The sequence below is a fragment of the Magnolia sinica genome, chromosome 9 (assembly GCF_029962835.1).
Source record: "Magnolia sinica isolate HGM2019 chromosome 9, MsV1, whole genome shotgun sequence".
Lineage (NCBI taxonomy): Eukaryota > Viridiplantae > Streptophyta > Magnoliopsida > Magnoliales > Magnoliaceae > Magnolia > Magnolia sinica.
In genome coordinates this window covers 28221958-28243319 of record NC_080581.1, presented here as the reverse complement: position 1 = coordinate 28243319, position 21362 = coordinate 28221958, and the positions used below count along the sequence as shown (strand labels likewise).

General features: G+C 40.9%; 1 long non-coding RNA gene across 1 annotated transcript; it reads left to right on the top strand.

Annotated features, from left to right (window-relative positions):
• Positions 1 to 1387: 1387 nt before the first annotated feature.
• LOC131254779 (uncharacterized) lies at positions 1388 to 21046 on the top strand. Its single transcript, XR_009175867.1, has 3 exons — positions 1388 to 1645; positions 3341 to 3492; positions 20665 to 21046. It is a non-coding gene; the product is annotated as an uncharacterized LOC131254779 (long non-coding RNA).
• The last annotated feature ends 316 nt before the right edge of the window (positions 21047 to 21362 follow it).

Sequence of the window (21362 nt, the reverse complement as noted above, 5' to 3'; positions counted from 1 at the left end):
AGCGGAATTAGCAAGGTGGGATTCGCAAATCCCTTCTATCAGAGGTGCATTTTACGAGGCATTACTCATCTAGCCATCCAAACATGCAGTGGATGGATATCGGGATCCAATCCCACTTAACTTAAAACGGTCTACTTCCATCCATTGCCGTGGGCCAAACACACCCTTAAGGTACAATGGGGTTCATCGTGATTTATATATTTTATCCACTCCTTCCATCCATTTTATCATATAATTTTAGGGCCTGACCCTTAAAATGAAGCACATTCAAAGCTCAAATGGACCACACCACGGGAAACAGTGAGAATTGAATGTATACAGTTGAAATATTTTCGAGGGCTACGGAAGTTTTTGATCAAGCTTATATTTCTATTTTCCCTTCATTCATGTTTATTCATGTTTATGTGATGTTATAAACAAGTTAGATGACAAATAAACATCACTGATGGGCCTAGAAAGGTTTCAACAGTGGAAATCATTATTCCCACAATAAACACCACTGTGGGGCCTAAAAAGGTTTCAACGGTGGAAATCATTATTCCCACATTTTCCTTTGGTATGGTTGACTTCAGATTTGGATATCTTAAATTTTTGGTTTCAGCCCCTCAAATGATCTAGGAAAGCGGACGGACGGCGTGGATAAACCACATCCCTTCAAGGTAGGCCCACCAGAGTTTACTGGTACGATATTACGATAATAGTATTTTGTGTAACTCAGTGCCCAATCCGATTTCATTACCTATTGCCAAGCGAAACGACGCGGTTTGGCTGGTGAGCTTCCACCAGCCAGGTGGCTAGTAGTCGGTACTATGTAGGCCCTACCATGATGTATGTGTTTTATCAACACTGGGCATCCATTTTGAGAGATAATTTTAGAGCTTTATACAAAAAAATGAGGTAGATGTAAATCTCATTCGGTACTATGTCTACCGTTAAAAACTTCCTAGTGCCCAATGTAATGGTTATTTGACATCTAACCTGTTGATTAGGTAATAGAGACTTGGATAGAGGGTAAAAAATATATATCAGGTTGATCCAAAACTTTTGTGGCCCCAAGAAGTTTTTAATGGTGGGAGTTCAATCAACACTGTGCGGTCCATTTGAGATTTGGATCAATTTGATTTTTGGGTTCATATCATAATATGATCTGGAAGAATGTTTGGACGGCGTGGATGAAATACATACATCACAGCGGGGCCCACAGAGAACCGACTAGTAGGCATTGGCTAGAGGCGGGGTGAGTATATAATCCGTTTCCCAAGCGTAATGCCCCCAAACGGCTCTATTTTCGAAAAACTTAGTACATAAAAGTAAAAAATCAAATGTCTACTCTCCCAGCGTTCCTCTCTCTCTGTCTCTCTCTCTCTCTCTCTCTGCGCCCACGGCTTCTCTCCGACCATGAGAGAGAGAGGACAATTTAGTCGGAAACCCTGCCTCTGCATTCTCTCGCCTCTGCCTCGCCTTCTCTCTCCCAAGAAAAACCCAACCCCCCTCCTCCCTTCCTCTCTCACCGGTCTCCTCTCGCCCCATGAAACCCTTGATCTCTCTCCTATCTATAATGGCGATGATGGTGAGAATATGATGATGTGATCTAGTCTGTTAGTCTGCATTTTCATGGCATCCAAACCCCGACAACAACCACCAGGTCATCTCTCTCTCTCTCTGGTCGAATGTCCTTTAATTTCCTGTTCTTTGATGTGCGATTCAGGGATTTCTAGGGCAGATAGATGTATTTTGTCTCTATTCTTATGATTTGATCTATTGATTGGCCTCTGGGAAATCGATTCTCCATCTGTATTCTGCTACGATTATGGTCTCTTAATAGGTTTTATAATACAATCAATGGTATCGTGAAATATTTTCCAGAAAATGGTAGTTTGGTCCTTTTTTGAGGACATTGAGTGTTGTATTCCGAATTCGTTAGTGTGTTGGATTTGGTGATCCAGGGTTTGGATAGTTTTAGTTTAATGTTATTCTTTCTCAAAAGCATTTTGGTTTTTTCTTTATCATCTGTAGAGGTTGTTCATGAGGACATTGTGGATTCGAATTGGTTCTAATAAGGATTTTAATATGTTCATCTAGGGCAGTCTTTCTGATTTTTTTCCTTATTACGTAGAGGATATCCGCAAATGTATTGAGTTTTAGATCAGGGATTCTTTAGGTTTTTAGATTGGTTTTAGTCAAGAATCCTCCATGGGTTCAGATGGATTCATTGATCAAAATTCTTTAGAATATGGTATTTTGGTCCCTTTATGTTCCCCTTGTAGAGACTGGTTGTGAGGGTATTGTGTTCCAACTTGGGAAATCATTAACCCTTTTAGTTTTGGATTGTTGAAGGCTTTGATAGCTTTTATAACTTAAAGAAATTCTTTCAAAAAATAGGGAATGGGTCTCCATCTTCACCACCCCCCCCCCCCCGGCAAGGAAGTTTGAGTTTATTATTTGAAATTCGTTATGAATGATTCAATCATTTCTTTCCTTTCTTTGTGGAGCCTTCCTTGCCCGTCTTAAAACCCATGCCTCATAGGAAGGCTGCTACATTTCAGTCCACCTGTTTCTTTTCAATGTTGGAAGTTGGCATGGGCCATGGAAGTATGCCCATGGTTCGGAGTATTGTACAATATGACTTGGTATTGTCAGATTCATATTGGTTTTGGTGGGAATTGGTTCGAGTCGGACCACCTATACAACTATGTTTCTTTATTTTGGAATTTGAATTGTGCTAATAGAGGTAATATCCCATATGGTCCAAGTCCTTATAAGCCTCCGTCTGCTGGTGGAGCACTAGGAACATATCATACATTTAAGGAAATTATCAGTCCTGAGTGCTCCAATCCCTCTGATTTTTTCTTATTTTCACCTGAATCTATTATTCAAACAATTCAGTTCCTTTTTCTTAATAGGGGAATTGGATTTTTTTCTGCTTTTGTCTGTGTTATTGACCAATTTTCATCTTGAAATTTTTTGGAGTTAATTCCTCCAAATAATTCAATGGTTTTCAAGCGGTCTTTGCTCGGAATTATTTAAAGATGCCGTCAATTTGCCAAATTCCAATGGATTAAAAAAGACTCCTCTTTGATGCAGTTTTTAACTTATTTATTTGAACAAAAGAATATGCTTTTTTTTTTCCCTTGCTGGTACAGATCTTTTTCCCCTCATTTCATATTTTCCTTTTTATCTTAGCTTTTGATTTCCCCATCCAAGAAAAATGCTTTTCCTTTCTATAGAATTATAGAATCCCCATTCTTGATTTCTTTCTTACTTTTCCTTTTTTCCTAATTACTGATTTTTCCATTGTTGTTCTGATTATTATCTTCTTTCTGGATTTACAACTTGTTAGATGCCTTTGATCTCATTCTAGCTGATGCTTGGAACTTTGTTGTTTCATTTGAGAGCTAACAACATCTACTACAACAATGCTAAAGAGAAGCTCTTCAAAAATCAATTTGTTTTTGGCACCTCCAACGCCAACGGTTATGAAGTGAAGCACATGTATGGACATGATGATCTTTCCACCCAAAATTACTTTAGAAGGCTTTTCTTTCGATTGATAGATCACGGAAAAATGGTATTTCTATGTTGGAATCTAAAATGATTTTTTTTTTTTTTTGTTTGTTTTTGTTTTTGTTTTTTGTTTAGTTCTTTTGATAGGTTAAGTATGATTATAGATTAGCGTTCTTCAATGTTCAACATGAATTGTTGGTGTTGTTTTCATCTGGGGCCAGTATTTCGCACACGTGGGCCCATCAATCAGTTATTTTGATTTTTGGATGGGATTCATGTAAAACACTTGTTGAGTGTGGGGCTTCCTTATTTTGCGTGTGACATCTATTCCATCCACTTGATTGTTGGATAGTAGGGCTAGTTTTGGATATATACGGTGAGAGAATGAGAATTAGCACTTGATGAATGGAGTGGATGTTACACTCACAACATGGTGGGCCACAGGGTTTGGTTTTTCTCTTTTGCGTATAACAGTTATTGTAGTTGATTTTGGTCCCTAGTAGTTTGTCTATTGGGTTTCACTTTGTATGGGTGTTGTTGAGGAACTCTGTTTCATCGAATAATATGTCCTAGCCATTTAATTGGTGAAATTTTCTCCGATATGACCATGGGCTTAGTACTATGGAGAGGACACCATGCAAATTTGCCTTAGATAAGAAAAACTGATTAATAAATTGATTAGGAAAGATGTTGAACCTCTAATGTAGATGAAGACATATATTACTTACATTGTTTGAATATTGGAATGATGATTTAAATAGATTATAAGACACCTTGCCATCCCCTTTCTTTTTGCATTTTTCGTTCAGTCTAATAAAATTATCGTTACCGTTTAAGCAAAAAATTATTAAAGAAACCCAAAGGGTGAAAATATACATTAGTTTAGGAAGACAATGCATAAGAGTCCCCAATATAGAGAGAAGATGTACGAAGTCTTCCCTTAGCTAGTGAATTGATCATTTTATTGCCCTCTAATATAATTTATATTATATATATATAATATTTAAAAATAATAAAATCCTACCTTACTCGTCTGATGCAGGACATGAAATTCAAGTATGATGTGCAAGATTTTTAGGGTTTAGATCACACTAGTTCAGAAACAGTTACACAAAATTCCACATCCTGCACAAAAGTTCAAACACTTAATCAAGGGGAGTCTTATGCGGATCCAGACATACACATGCTAGGGTTGGATCAATCAAAATTATAGATCAAACAAGAATCAAAGGAGGGTAAATTCATCCACACATGCACAGAAATAATTCCCCCAACTCAAGGGATTCAGAACTTTCAATTCGGGAAACTCTAAGGTTGAAGAAAGGTCATAAAATTAGGGATTTGAATAATTTAGGGTTAGGGTTAGAGATTTTGGGTGAAAGAGGAGTGAAAGAGATGAGAGAGACGAACCAGAGAAGTACCGCATGTGTGGACAGCAACAATGGCCAAGACGCATGTGCGTGTGATCCCGCCTGTATGTGTGTGCGACCCACTATTCAGAAAAAGGCTAGCTTGGCCTTGGTCGGCCAGGGGTGGACTCCAAAACCCCTAAATTTCAGCTGGATCCGATGCACGGTTTGTGCGTGGTGCTCCGCCCGCCGAAGTTTCAGCCCTTCTGCAGGGCCAGATTCTGAAAATCTGCTGTAGAGAGAAAAACGGTTGCAATAGAGGATGGATTTGAAGCGTAGATGATTGTAGGAGAAGAGAAATATGGATGGAAGAAGGTGGGGGCGAATCGGGATAGGTGGGGCTTCGCACCACGGTAGTAGCCCTTCGAAGAAGGGAGGGTTTCGCACCCAAGTAGGCTTTCACAACTCAGAGAAGAGCAGGAAAATGTAAAAATTTTATTTAATCTTCATTGAAAAATAAAAGACTACAAGGGGTGCCTATTTGTAATAAAACCCTATGCCCCAAAACACGCGCCATGTGCGCAACCTATTACTTGGAGACGAAGTAATAAAAATAACAACTAATCAAAGTAATCTAAACCATCCATAATATTCCTAATAACAATAATAAGCAAAACCCAAAGTACTAGATTAATTAGAATAGTGGGCCACGATCATGAGAACCCATGGTGGGATTCACATGACTATCGAGTCCACTCCAAACCAAAACGCAGTCCTCTAACTAAGAGGCCCTCCCTGGACTTCGTCATCGATCCCGAAACACGCGCCATGTGCGCAACCTATTACTTGGAGACGAAGTAATAAAAAATAACAACTAATCAAAGCAATCTAAGTCGTCCATGATATTCCTAATAACAATAATAAGCAAAATCCAAAGTACTAGATTAATTAGAATAGTGGGCCAGATCATGAGAACCTATGATGGGATTCACATGACTATCGGGTCCACTTCAACGAACCAAAATGCAGTCCTCTAACTAGGAGGCCCTCCTTGGACGTCGTCATCGATCCAGATCGATGGTGGGGCCCTCTTCCTTGCGTACGTGCCTAGGAGGGCGTGCGTGTGCGCGTGATGTCCACATCAACTCTCCCCGGCTGCAAAGATTTCGCTATTGGCGAAATAAAATTCCTGAACCGCTCTAAGATGTCAGAATCAAGTCTTTAAAGCTCCTCCTCAGTGAGCCACGTACTGTCTGAAGCTGGGCGTGACTTCCACTTAACCAGGTACTTCTGAAACCCGCCGTCCGACGTTGATACTATCTGATGGTCTAGAATATGTTCTATTTCCTCTCTTGGTGTGGGAAGGGTAGGTATGGGAGGTAGAGGTTGGGAAGAGGCCATGGATTAAGGGACAGGTCTGGGGAATCAGGATGGGTGGGGGAAGGGCTGGACAAAGTATCAGTGGTCCCCTGAAAAGTAACTAGATCCTCCACATTGAATGTGGAACTAATTCCTATGGAAGGTAGAAGATCTACCACATACGCATTGAGACCGTTTCATTTTATAATGTGGAACTAATTCCCATGGAAGGTGGAAGATCTACCACATACGCATTGAGCCATTTCATTTTATAATTTTGACTAGATCCTCCACATTGAATGTGGAACTAATTCCCATGGAAGGTGGAAAATCTACCACATACGCATTAAGACCGTTTCATTTTATAAATTTGAAAGATCTAGCGCTTTGCGCATGTAATTTACGAATGGCCCCCTGAGGATCCCGCTCGGGCCTAATGCGGACCATCATAGAGTCCCATACATTGAATTCCTTGAAATATTTATGCTAGTCTGCAGAAAATTTGTAATGTTCATTATTAGTAGTGATCTTTCGCCTGATTTCTTGATGTAATGAATGAATGTGTTGCGCAAAGGACTCTGCAGACTCTGATGGCCTATGGGACGGTGACATAGGGACAAAATCAGTAGGCTTCCTAGGCTTATAACTAGTAACGACTTCAAAAGGACTTAGACCTGTGGACCTATTGACAGAACTATTGAACTCAAACTTGGCTATAGGTAGTATGCTGTCCCAATGAAACCTATCCTCCACTTGGGTAATGGTCTTGTCTCGACCGAAATGGCCCGCGACCCCTCCTGAATGTAACTCCTAGACAAGAAAATCGCGAAGGGCGGTGGGAGATATGCACAAGCGATCACTCCTAAACAAATATTTGTCTAACATCAAGTACTCACTGCTACCTCCTGACGGGCTCTCTAACAACGATGTGTACACAACTCCAAAATCTAGACACTCAGAATAATCTTCTTTGATGCGCTTGAGGCCCGTGACTTCGTCACTTATGGAATTGAGTAACACGACTCGACGACTCAATGCGTTGGCAGGCTTATTCTCTACACCGGCCTTGTGCTTAAGCACAAAAGTTTACTCCTGAAGGAATTGAACCCACTTGGCGTGCCTAGGATTTAATTTCTTCTGAGAGTTTAGATATCTCAAGGTCTCGTGATCTGAGAATAAGACGAATTCTTACGGCAATAGGTAATGATGCCAATGGTGCAGTGAATGCACTACTGCATAGAACTCTTTGTCATAGGTGGAATATTTTTATTTCGCTTCATTCAGTTTCTCACTAAAAACGGCGACAGGGTGCCCTTTCTGACTAAGTACTCCTCCTATGCCGACTCCAAGCGCGTCACATTCGACTTCAAAAGCTTTTGAAAAGTCTGAAAGTCGCGTGATTGGAGCTTCGGTCATCCTGACCTTTATCTCCTTGAAGGCCTTCGAGGCTACCTTTGTCCATTGAAACTCTCCATTTTTTATCTTATAAAGTAGATCATCAGCAAGGTAAATGTTAATGATCTACTTTAGGATATGTATTCTTACTCGGAGGAGGAGCTATCTCATGGTCAAGTAAGAAACAAATATTCACAGCTCTTTCATCTATGGAGGCTGAGTACATTGCATGTTGTGCTCTGGTTCAGGAGTGTGTATGGGTTCGCAGATCTTTACTACGTCTGGGTGTTGTACCGAACGTTTGTCAGCCCATATCGTTGAAGATAGACAATACTTCTGCCATTGACTTGGCGAAAGACCCTAAACACCACTAGAAATCTAAGCACATTGAGATCAAGTATCATTATGTCCGCGATCAAGTGAGAGATAAGAAGGTCGCCCTCAGCTACATTCCTACTAAAGAGATGATGGCTGATCCCATGATGAAACTTATAGCTAGAGATCTATTTCAGGTTCACATCAAGTAGATGAGATTGAGGAAAACTTGAACGATAAACTTGTTTTTAGTACCTTTGATCTTTCATTAATGAATAACACATTCCGTTTATTCAGTATTGAACACTAATATAACTAGGTAAGTAGATCATCAACATTTACCTTGAGATCATGTAGGATTTCTATTTTTTTCAGCAGGCCGGTCACCCACTCGCACGGGTTGACCAACCTTGAATGTACAAGAAAGGTACATTTGGGGCGATGTTCATACATTGAGGTATGAACTTCTCTTTATTGTGAATAATAAAGGATGGGGATATAAGTGAGTCATATTCGCCTACAATCTTAAAAGATTAAAGATGAGACTGATAAAGTCGAATAACATAATCGCACCATTCCTTTTCATGCGATCAATGTTATGGCCTGAATTGATAGCCAGGTTCTGAGGTTATGAGATAAGTCGTACCTCATGTGGAATGACCTGCGTATTGTAGACCCGACATACACCTAGTGTTGTCTACTTTACGACGTGGATTGTAGCCACATGCGGGGACCTTTACCAACAGATTGCTTTGATTCGATCTAATCATTGCAACGTGTGAGTAGCCAGTCGTGTAGGTGACTCTTTGTGTCCTTAGCTACCCTCCTCTTGTGTATAGGAGGATGAGATTGAGTGTCGCTACTTTAGTATACTATGACGAAAGGTCCTTGATTGGCCAGACTCGGTTATGCTAGGAAAGCGGCTTGATTGATTCCAAATTACACATCTGCGTGGGGGAGATCCTGTGACAGTTACACAGTTTCTAGAACTATAAATACGCACTTGAAGACTTTACCACGTGGATTGTAGCCACGTGCGGGGACCTTTTACCTACAGATTGCTTTGATTCGATCTAATCATTGCAACGTGCGAGTAGCCAGTCTCATAAGTGACTCTTTGTGTCCTTAGTTACCCTCCTCTTGTGTATAGGAGGATGAGATTGGGTGTCGTTACTTTAGTGTACTATGACGAAAGGTCCTTGATTGGCCAGACTCGGTTACGCTAGGAAAGCGACTTGATTGATTCCAAATTACACATCTGCGTGGGGAAGATCCTGTGACAGCTACACCAAGTTTCTAGAACTATAAATACGCACTTGAAGACTTATTCGCCGGCAGTATCGAGTTGTTTTTAATAGACTTTTACAAACAATATTTTTTCTTAAAAGCATATTTGCTTTAAAATTGATTTTAGTCGAAGTTTGTAAAAAATCGAGTCTTCAGAATAACTTGATAAGTTGGGTAAGTGCGTATGTTGGCCGAGTACTTCAGATCGGAAGTTAACTCCATCCGGTGTGGTCATGCGGACTAGGACAGGCATTGCATAGCTTGAGTTATTGAATACTAGTTAGGTGGTCACTTAGTACTTTAACACTTGTGAGAAGATTACGGTGATCTAGCTGGTCCCACGCCTCTGATTCTTTTGATCGCGATATTTGGTTTTGATTGTTATTAGGCGAGTTAGATGGACAAATTTTTGTGCCTATCCCACAATGTGATTGAGTGGGAGATGTTGGTCATAAGCCCGTGGGGCCCACTAGTGGGCAATTACTAGTGGGTGGGTCCCATGAGTTTAGGCCTCTTCTGGCTTCTTCCGTTAGAAGATATTTTCAAATATAAATTTGAATAAGGATGGGAGATAGGGATAAGACCGGATAATCCGGTCTCATCCAAACTCCCACCCTTTCCTATAAAAAGGGATGAGTTTCTCTCGTGAAAAGCATTATGAGAAATACCGAGAGTACAAAGAGGCATGGTGGTTGGTATATAGGATCGTGATTCGGGGCCATCTATACCATTGAATCAGAGGGGTGAATAGACCCATCTGCTCCAGTAGTAAATAGGCGGGCCGCTGGATCTAGAGCATTAATCTTCGGCTTCGTGCAGGTTCCATATCGTGTAGACCGTGCCTTTGTCCATTGAAACTCACCCTTTTTTATGCAATCCATGATTGAAGCCATAATGGAATTGAAGACTCGAATGAACCGCCTATAGAAGGTGGCTTGGCCGTGAAAGCTGCGGACCTCATGAATATTGCGGGGTTTAGGCCAATTGACGATGGCCTTGACCTTCTCGGGATCCACTGATGCGCCCTCAGCTGACACAACAAAACCTAAGAAGATAACACTACTAGATAAAAATGCACACTTCTTTAGGATGGCATACAAATTTTCGGCTCTAAGGATCCCACAAACCTGCCTCAAATGGTTGAGGTGTTGTTCCTTGGTCATGCTATAAATTAAGATATCATCAAAGTATGCGACCAGAAACTTCCCCATGAAGGGCCTCAACACTTGGGTCATCACATGCATGAAAGTACTTGGGGCGTTAGTCAGCCCAAAAGGCATAACTAGCCACTCGTATAGCCCCATCCTTCACCTTAAAGGTCGTCTTCCACTCATCACTAGGGTGTAGGTGTACACGGATTTGGTGATAACCACTTTTGAGGTCAATTTTCAAGAAGATAGTAGCATTGGTCATCATATCCAACATGTCATCAAGACGCGGTATAGGAAACCGATACTTGATTGTGATTTTGTTGATAACCCTACTATCAACACACATCCTCCATGTGCCATCCTTCTTAGGTGTAAGAAGAGCGAGCACGATACACGGGCTCATGCTCTCTCGAATGAAACCCTTTTATAGGAGCTCATCAATTTGTCTCTTCAACTCTGCATGCTTCTTTGGGTTCATTCTGTAATGAAAGAGGTTTGGTAGAGTCGTTCCGGGGACTAAATCAATGGCATGTTGTATATCCCTCGTAAGGGGAAGCTCATTCAGTAGATCATCAGGAAAGACATCATGAAATTCATGTACTACCTGAATGACCTCGATGGATAACTCTACACTAGCATCTGGTACACTTTCCCTAGCCACAAGGGCGTATACCATTGAGTCCGCCTCCGTTTCTCGCTCAAAGTCTTTGACATTTAGAATATGGAGAGATTTGGACTTGGACTTCGACTCCTTCAAATCTTTTGAGCCGCTCACACCACTCTGTGTGGTGGCCTCTTTTCTAGTAGTGTTCTTGGGTGGAAGTGGATTTAGCTTGACTTTCTTACCCTCAAACAAGAATGTACACACATTCGAACGGCCAAATATGGTGACATCCCTATCATAGAGCCAAGGTCTACTTAGAATGATATGGCCCACATCCATGGGAACAACATCATACCAAAGTGTGTCTTTATAAGATACAAACTGAATAGGAACAAGACAACAGTGCAAGATTGGAACGGAAGTTTCATTAACCCAGGACACTCTATAGGGTTGAGGATGGGCTTCAAGCTTCAAGCCCAAATGCTTCACAGTGCTAGTTGATGCCACGTTGGCACAACTACCATTATACACGATCATCTTACAACTCTTTTTCCCACATTTTGTATAAGTATAGAAGATAGTGTTGCGGCGCCAATTGTCAGTGTTCTTGGCTTGAGCAAGGGCGCAACGCACAACTGCGAGGGTCGTAAACTCTTGCGCTCCCTCTTCCTCATCACTAGGGGTTTCTACTGGCTCATATTCTTCCTCTTCGCCGTCACTCTCTGGGGGCACTACTTCTATTTGCCCATCAGTAAGGAGCACCTTGGTGCCCTCTCTCGTGCCTCACTGGTGGGCAAAGTGACCAAACCCTTAACACCTAAAACACCTAGCTGCTCCACTCTTACGTGAGCTAGACCCGATAACTTATTTACCCTTATCATCCTTAGGCCTGGACTGAGAATTAATGTACACACATTCGAGCGGCCAAATATGGTGACATCCCTGTCATAGAGCCAAGGTCTACCTAGAATGTTATGGCCCACATCCATGGGAACAACATCATACTAAAGTGTGTCTTTATAAGATCCAAACTGAATAGGAACAAGACAACGGTGCGAGATTGGAACGGAAGTTTCATTAACCCAGGACACTCTATAGGGTTGAGGATGAGCTTCAAGCTTTAAGCTCAAATGCTTCACAGTGCTAGTTGATGCCATGTTGGCACAACTACCATTATCCACGATTATTTTACAACTTTTTTCCCCACATTTTGCATAAGTATAGAAGATCGTGTTGCAGCGCCAATTGTCAGTGTTCTTGGCTTGAGCAAGGGCGCAACGCACAATTGTGAGGGTCGTAAACTCTTGCGCTCCCTCTTCCTCATCACTAGGGGTTTCTACTGGCTCATATTCTTCCTCTTCGCCGTCACTCTCTGGGGGGCATTACTTCTATTTGCCCATCAGTAAGGAGCACCTTGGTGCCCTCTCTTGTGCCACATTGGTAGGCAAAGTGACCAAACCCTTAACACCTAAAACACCTAGTTGCTCCACTCTTACGTGAGCTAGACCCGATAACTTCTTTACCCTTATTATCCTTAGGCCTGGACTGAAAATTATTGGAAGGTTTGTTTTGGTATCCAGTGTTAAGCTTAACCCCAGAAGGGTTGGCCTTAGTGCCAGAATCGCGAAACTCAAACCGCCTTCCCATAGATGCTTTGAGGTATTGCTCAACCACCAACACTACTTGATGCAACTGTTCAATAGTGTCTATGTCTTTGGCGAGCAATTCTTTCCCAATGTTGGAATGGAGGCCCGTTTTAAATCAAGCAAGGGTGAGTACGAGATCCTCATCAATTTCACACCTGGTCAAGTACTCTTCGAACTTCTTAATGTATTTTGCCATACTCATGGAACATTGTCGAAGAGACTGCCATTCCTCAATCAACCGTAAGCAATAAGAGAAAGGGAGGTACTTCTCCTTAAGCGTTTCTTTTATTTCTCCCCAATGGACTATTGAGAGCTCCCTTGCTCTTTCTTTCTTTCGCTCTACAATAGCATAAAACCTCTTTGCTTGGCCCACAAACTTCATCTTTGCGAATCGGACTCGACGAGCATCCGACATGTCATACCACTCAAAATAGTGCTCCATATCCGCCAGCCAGTCTAAAAAGGCTTTAGGGTCCAAGTGGCCATCAAACGTAGGGGCATCTACTATAACTCCCTTGAGGAGTTGCGCATCTGGGTCATATTGATCATGATGTCCCTCGCGGGGTTGGTAAACGGGTGCGCGCCCATGACCAATTCCTAGGCCACCTCCATTCCTTGGTCTATCCTCTTGACCACATGCCTGAGATTAGCATCTTCCCCAATGGTGGAGTTTGCCCCGACGGAGGTCTTTAGTTGGGTAATGTGCACATTAAACTGCTCAAAGCGTTGGTCCATACGTTGTTCCAAGCGCTTACCCAAAGACTCAAACTGCTAGCTCAGCTTGTTCATTGACTTTTGCAATTGCTCCATGTTTAGTGTAGGGTATAAGCCAAAACCACGACCCATATGTGTGGGCATACAACTACTAACTCAACTTAAGGACCTTCTAATATGACTATATGCGCTTAGATGAGACTAAATGCTCCTATAAGCCTTTATATGTGGGAAACGACACAACACTACTCAATTTCCAGCACCCTATCTGCCCAAACAATCTGTCAACAGAAAATCCAGCAAAGAGAGATGAGGATTTTTGGATAGCAGAAAATTCAGCAGCTTATATCAGAAATTATGGACCTCTAAACAGCTCTATACGATGATACTTAATGCATGATAGACACAAGTAAACTAAACTCTAATCATGCAATGCATTCCCCTATAAAAAACCTTGTGCTCTGATACCAAATTTGATGCAAGACATGAAATTCAAGTATGATGTGAAAGATTTTCAGGCTTTAGATCACTAGTTCAGAAACAGTTACTCAAAATTCCACATCCCACTCAAAAGTTCAAACACTCAATCAAGGGGAATCTTATGTGGATCCAGGCCTACACATGTTAGGGCCGAATCAATCAAAGTTACATACCAAACAAGAATTTAAGGAGGGTAAATTCATCTACACATGCACAGAAAAAATTCCCCCAACCTAAGGGATTCAAAAATTTCAATTCGGGGAGCCCTAAGGTTGAAGAAAGGGCATAAAATTAGGGATTTTGATAATTTAGGGTTAGGATTAAGGATTTTGGGTGAAAGAAGAGTGAAAGAGAGGAGAGAGACGAACTAGAGAAGTACCGCATGTGTGGACAACAACAATGGCTCAAACTCACATGCGTGTGATCCCGCCTGCACGTGTGTGGGGCCCACTATTCAGAAAAAGGCCAGATTGGCTAGGGGTGGACTCCAAAACTCCCAAATTTTAGCTCGATCCAATGCACGGTTTGTGCGTGGTGCTTCGCCGAAGTTTCAGCCCTCCTGCAGGGCCAGATTCTGGAAATCTGCTGTGGAGAGAAAAACGGCTGCAATAGAGTATGAATTTGAAGCGTAGATGATTGTAGGAGGAGAAATATGGATGGAAGAAGGTGGGGGCGAATCGGGATAGGTGTGGCTTCGCACCACGGTAGTAGCCCTTCGAAGAAGGGAGGGTTTCGCACCCAATTAGGCTTTCACAACTCAGAGAGGAGGAAAATGCAGAAATTTTATTTAATCTTCATTGAAAAATAAAAGACTACTAAGGGTGCCTATTTATAATAAAACCTTATACCCCAAAACTCGCGTCATGTGCGCAACCTATTACTTGGAGACGAAGTAATAAAAAATAATAACTAATCAAAGCAATCTAAACCGTCCATGATATTCCTAATAACAGTAATAAGCAAAACCCAAAGTACTAGATTAATTAGAATAGTGGGCCACGATCATGAGAACCTATGGTGGGATTCACACGACTATCGGGTCCACTCCAACAAACCAAAACGCAGTCCTCTAATTAGGAGGCCTTCCCTGGACATCGTCATCGATCCAGATCAATGGTGGGGCCCTCCTCCTCCTTGCGTACGTGCGTAGGAGGCGTGCGTGTGCGCGTGATGTCCCGATCATCGTCCGTCCATTTCTTACAATTTCCTTTCCTCACCCAACCTGTCGTGCATGAGCTCCTCTCTCTCTCTCTCTATAGCATGTTGAGAGCCAATTGACGGATGCATGGTTGGACATCCAATGCATGCCGGGTGGCTCATGATCAATGGCAGATGTAGCTTACATTATGCATATGAAGACCATTAAAATCATAGACTTATTGGACAATCAAGAGTTTGTTATCATTGTTTCAAGCTAGAGGAGAGTTATTTGATACTCTAGTCACCTAAAAACATGGTAGAATGAAGGATCCTTGCTACATTAATCTTCAACCTTTTTTCAGTTGAATGCGTACTATTTCAGCATTTCTATTTTGGTATTGCCATTGATCAAGGCACACATGGCAGCCATAGTGATCTGGCTGCTGATTTGATACCTCAGCCAAGTTGATGGGCTATAGGCCAAAAATTGCATTGATTGGACAAATTTCCCTGTCCACGATCGTCCCATTGAGTTTTTCCAAATGATGGTTTTTATTTGGGTGGTAGATCTGGTGCCTCACTATGTGGATGGGCTATTGATATAAAAAAACAACTTGATAACTCTCGTTGTCTTGTCTTATCTTGAAGGATTAAACTTGAATGTAGACTTATTCTTCTAGCAATTCCTTTTACAAGCCCAGTGATATGATGTCTGCCACAAGCCAATCCTTTTTCTAATGGGGATATGGCCTATCCACTTTGTGATCCACTAGGTACACAGTCAAAATCAGTAAATGTTTGTGATTTCTTAGGTTCAATTCATTATTCAAATATTTTTATGTTTTCTCCCACCGGAAGCCCACAATATGTAGTAGTTTAGTCAAGAAAAAGTAAATTACATGTGGTTTTTTTTTTTCCTTTTAAATAACAAGAAATAGTTAACCACCCAATCCACTACTTGTGATAATCTGGATAACGTGAGATGAAAAATAAACTAAAATTTATGCTCCACTACACCTTCCTCCATTGCCCCCCCCCCCCCTTTTTTTTACCATCAAAATTGATAGCCACCATAATTGGTGGCAATCAATTTTAATTTATATATCCGGCCTAAACTTGACCCAAGTTGTCAATAGGTCAGGTTAATACCGAAACCTAGGCTAGCCAGGTCTAGGTTTGGATCTTGGATAGCCGGACCTGGATCTATTTACGGTTGAGACATCAATTGAGTACCTATTGGGTTTTTAGATCTAAGTTTGAGTTGGGTTGGGGATGATTAGGAGCATTTGGTTGGCCCTACACTATGGATGGATTAGATCACACACGTGTCACTTTGACACATGCATGTTGTGTAGACAGGTTCTCTTATATGTGCATGGAATAGGTTTCTTTACTAGAATAATTGTAGCGTATCAAATGTATATAATTTTATAAACACGAGCTAGACCAAACTAGACCGAAGATAACAATTGAGTACCTATGGGGTTCTGGATCTAAGTTTGAGTTGGGTTGTGGACAATTAGGAGCATTTGGTTGGCCCTACACTATGGTTGGATTAGATCACACACATATGTGTCCCTTTGACACATGCATGTTATGTAGATAGGGTCTTTTGCATGTGTATGGAATAGGTTTCTTTACTAGAATAGTTGCAGCATATCAAATGTATATAATTTTATAGACATGAGCTACATCAAACTAGACCCAAATTTAACTAAGTCAATTAAATGGACCTTACCTGTACTTAACTAGGCTAGATTTTTAACCAAGTCCAAAAGATAAGACTCGATCCCGAGACCTGATCTCTTATCGGGTTCAATTTATTAGACCTGATTGTAAACTGTAATATGCATAATTGCAAAGGACTGTGCTATACATCAAGTAGGAGATCAAATAACCTGAATAAATGACGTACCTAATTGGGATGTCATCTCTGTAACCTTGATGTCGCGGTCTTCTGCACCTTATACTCTTTAGAGAAGCACCAAGATGGGAATAGAAGCTTCAATGTGCGTAGGCTTGGGACCCAACCTTGCTCAAGTATTTTAGAGGATTAAGGAGTTGGAAACCCATCAAAACTCCTCTCCCTTTAGGGTTCACACGAATTTGTCAATCCTAGTCCAACTAGAAAACTGTGCGTGTGTCACAGTTGTAGCGCACAACCCGTTACATGATTTTTGATGAATCACTACTGAGTGGGTTCCACTGTTTCTCCCGATCACACAATCCAACCCTTAGGGCGATCTAGAGCGTTGATCAATTAGGCTTACCTTATAAAATTCTTATACCGAACTCATTAACATCATGCAGTGTTCATCGGGAACCCATCGATAGCCCTACCGATCCTATCGTGACCCGTGTGGTGGGCCCAACTTGTATGCGACTCCATTGACTCTGATCACTCATTCAAAGATGGTTTTTGTGCATACCCGTTTATGATAGGACCATTAGATCAATCATCAATCACACTTACAGAGTTGGTGGGGATTTGGTCCTAGCCCAATACAAGTCCAGTATAGCTTGTAATACAAGGCCTATCAATCTTCTATCAACTTGATTTTGAGGTTTGCTTGACTATGGGGAATATGCAAGAGAACCATCCTATCCATTATGTGTGCTACCTAATGTTGGTATGGCTCTTGGGTCTCCCTTACCTGGGATGCAAAAATCAAGTCGATCCAAAACACAAGTTGGCCATACCTTAGGGAACAGTTGTGAAAGGGATGCCCATCCTTTGCTTTGTCGGGCTCATCATGGTGGTTATCCGCCATCTAATCCATTCATTTAATGCACCTCATTCACTATGGCATAGGAACACCCCTTCGAATCATGTTGTTCCAAAACTTAGGAGAGCCACACAACGTGAATATAGTGGTTTTAAGGATGACTTTACACTGTTCTCATATTGTGGCTTAGCCCCTTTTTTTTTTAAGGTCAAGGCTAAAAATGTGGTGGATGGGGTGGATCTTCTGCGCATGAAGCTGTTATTGGTGTTCTTTGAATTTTGGGCCCAATTAAAATTGGGCCGTTGCTTCGACCTAGTCTATCTTAACCCATTGACTCAACTTGTTGCATCCCACATTTACAAGGATCATGCACCAAACAACCTTTCGTTAAGGTTGTTCGACATCTGAAAATTCGGAATATATGTCATCCACAGTGTCCAATTCGATCAATAGTCTTGATTTTTAGACAATAGTTAGTGAAATGCATATTGTGGAAGGGAACAACATATAACTTTTAATGCAGCAAAATGCATATTAGTAGGCTGTCAACTCATCAGGGATGAAATAGTGTTCAATTGGATAAGTAGTGTTGATTGTTAGACAATAATTAGTGAAATGCATGCCGAAAACTTTTAATGCAGCAAAATGCATATTAGTAGGGCTGTTAACTCATCAGATTCCGGTTGGCTCCTATAGTACCCGTAAGGGGCCAACCTAGTTATGGTCTTCCTAGGCTGAGTTCCCTTCAAGCCTAGGTCTACTTCTTAAAGGCCCAAGCTTAGATCCAATTGAGTTTGGGTTTAGAGTTGAATTTGGGACAAATAAGAGCATTTGGGTGGTTGATCCCATAAGATGCATGGATTAGATCACACATGTCCTACTCAACAGATGGGGCTCTCTTACACATCAGTGGCTTAGGAAACCTCATTTAGGTGGTTGATCCCATATGATGCATGGATTAGATCACACGTCCTACTTAAACACATGGGGCTCTCTTACACATCAGTGGCTTAGGAAACCTCATTTAGGTGGTTGATCCCATATGATGCATGGATTAGATCACACGTCCTACTTAAACACATGGGGCTCTCTTACACATGAGTGGCTTAGGAAACCTCATTTCTTTAAAGAATAGAGTAGTGGTCTAACGTGAACCAGACCCAAGGAGAGCCCAAAGTGCTTTCTTAAACAAACGATGGTTTAAGTGGTCACCACCATGATTTTTATTTGAAATCTACCCCGATTGCCAGGAGCTTCTTCCCATATTAGGCTCAAGGCCCAAATATCAACCCAATAACTGATTCAATTGGGCCACACCAAGGAAAAGAGTTTGGAGGGTGAGTGTCGCCTATACATTATTTCCAATCGTGTGGTACACTTGAATCATGAATGGATCTGGTTTTTCACCCTTATGGCTAAAATTGGGTTACTTAACCTGCTGGTTGGAGAGGATTTTGAACGTACGTAATGTTGGATCCCACCCTTACTACACAATTACCCTAAATTTTCCTAAAAGATTTTTATTGACCGGACTCAGATAGTGCACTGAGAGCTCAGCACCCTTTACCATGGTGTGAACTCCATGGGGCCCACTATGATGTATATTATTTATCTACACCCTTTGGTTAGGTCTATATGACCTAATTAACATGTTGGATGGTAAATAAACATTACAGTGGGCCTTATTTATTTAATTGCTGGCATTCAATCACCACAGTTTCCTTTGGTGTGGTTCACCAGCGATTTGGATCTGTCTCATTTTTGGGAACATGTTCTAAAATGATCCAAAAAATGGATGGACGGTGTGGAAATTAGGGAATGGGTCTCTTCTCTTATTTATTTTTTCTTTTTTTCGTTCTTTTTTATTTCCTTCCTTTAGAGATCTGCAGTGAGGAAATTTGATTTTCTAATTTGAAATTTGTTATGAATGATTCAATCATTTCTTTCCTTTGTGGAGCCTTCATTGCCAGTCTTTCGACTCATACCTCATAGGAAGCTTGCTACATTTCAGTCCAGTTATTTCTACATACTTGTTTATTTTCAATGTTGGAAGTTGGCATGGGCCATGGAAGCATGCCCATGGTTCAAAGTATCATCCAGTACGACTCATACCTCATAGGAAGCTTGCTACATTTCAGTCCACTTATTTCTACATACTTGTTTCTTTTCAAAGTTGGAAGTTGGCATGGGCCATGGAAGCATGCCCATGGTTCAAAGTATCGTCCAATATAACTTGGTATTGTTAGATTCATATTGGTTTAGGTTAGAACCGGTCTGAGTCAGACCACCTATACAACTGTCTCTTTATTTTAGAATTTGAGTTGTGTTGCTACAAGTAATTTCCCATCTGGTCCTAATCCTTAAAAATCTCCGTCTTTTGGTAGCACAAGTAACATCTCGTGCATTTAAGGAAATTATTAGTCTTGAGTGCTCCGATCGCCCTGATTTTTCATTTTTCACTTTTGTCTGTGCTATTGACCGATTTTTCCGTAATATTTTTTTCCTTTTTCAATCCACCTGCATGTTTCCATCTTGAAATTTTCTTTTAAATTAATTTCCCCAAAGAATTCAACGGTTTTCAAGCGGTCTTTAAACAAAATTGTTCAAAGATGTTGTCAATTTGCCAAATTCCAATGGATTAAAGAAGACTCCTCTTTGATCCAATTTTCAACTTCTTTATTTGAATTTTGAACAGAAGAAATTTTTTTTTTTTTTTTTTTCCCTGCTGGTACAGATCCTCTTCCCCTCATTTCATCTTCTCCTGTCTATCTTTAGCTTTTGATTTTCCCATCCTCACACAAAGAAAAAAATGCTTTTCCCTTGCTACGGAATTATAGAATCCCCATTCTTGATTTCTTTATTGCCTTTTCTTTTCTCTCAATTGCTAATTTTTTCATTGTTCTTCTGATTATTATGTATCTTCTTTATAGATTTACAGCTTGTTAAATGCCTTCAATCTCATTCTAAATGATGCTTGGAACCTCATTTGTTCAGTTTGAGAACTGCAACAACATCTACAACAACAATGCTAAAGAGAAGCTCTTGAAAAATCAAATTGTTTTTGGCACCTCCAACTCCAATGGTTGCGAAGTGAAGCACAGGTATGGGCATGACGATCTTTCCACTCAAAATTACTTTGGAAGGCTTTTCTTTCGATTGATAGATAACATAAAAATGGTATTTGTATGCTGGAATTGTTTGAATCATGAATGCTTTTTTCCGTTTGGTTCTTTTGATGGGTTAAATATGATTATAGATTTGCATTGTGCAATGATTAGCATGAATTGTTGGTGTTGATTTCTTCTGGGGCCAATATTTCACACACGTGGGCCCATCTAACAGTTATTTTGATTGTTGGATGGGATTCCTATGAAACACTTGTGTGTGACGCCACCTTATTCTGCGTGTGACATCCAATCCATCCACATGATTGTTGGATAGTTGGGCTAGTTTGGATATGTATGGTGAGAATGAGACAGCACTTCATCGATGGAGTGGATGTTACACTCACAACATGGTGGGCCAAAGGGTTTGCTTTTTTACTTATTGCGTACAACAATTGTTGTAGTAAATTCCAGTCCTTAGTTATTTGTCTATTGGGTTTCACTCTGTATGTGTGATGGAGAGGAACTCTGTTCCATCGAACAATACACCCTAGCCATTTGATTGTTTTTTTACTTATTCCGTACAAT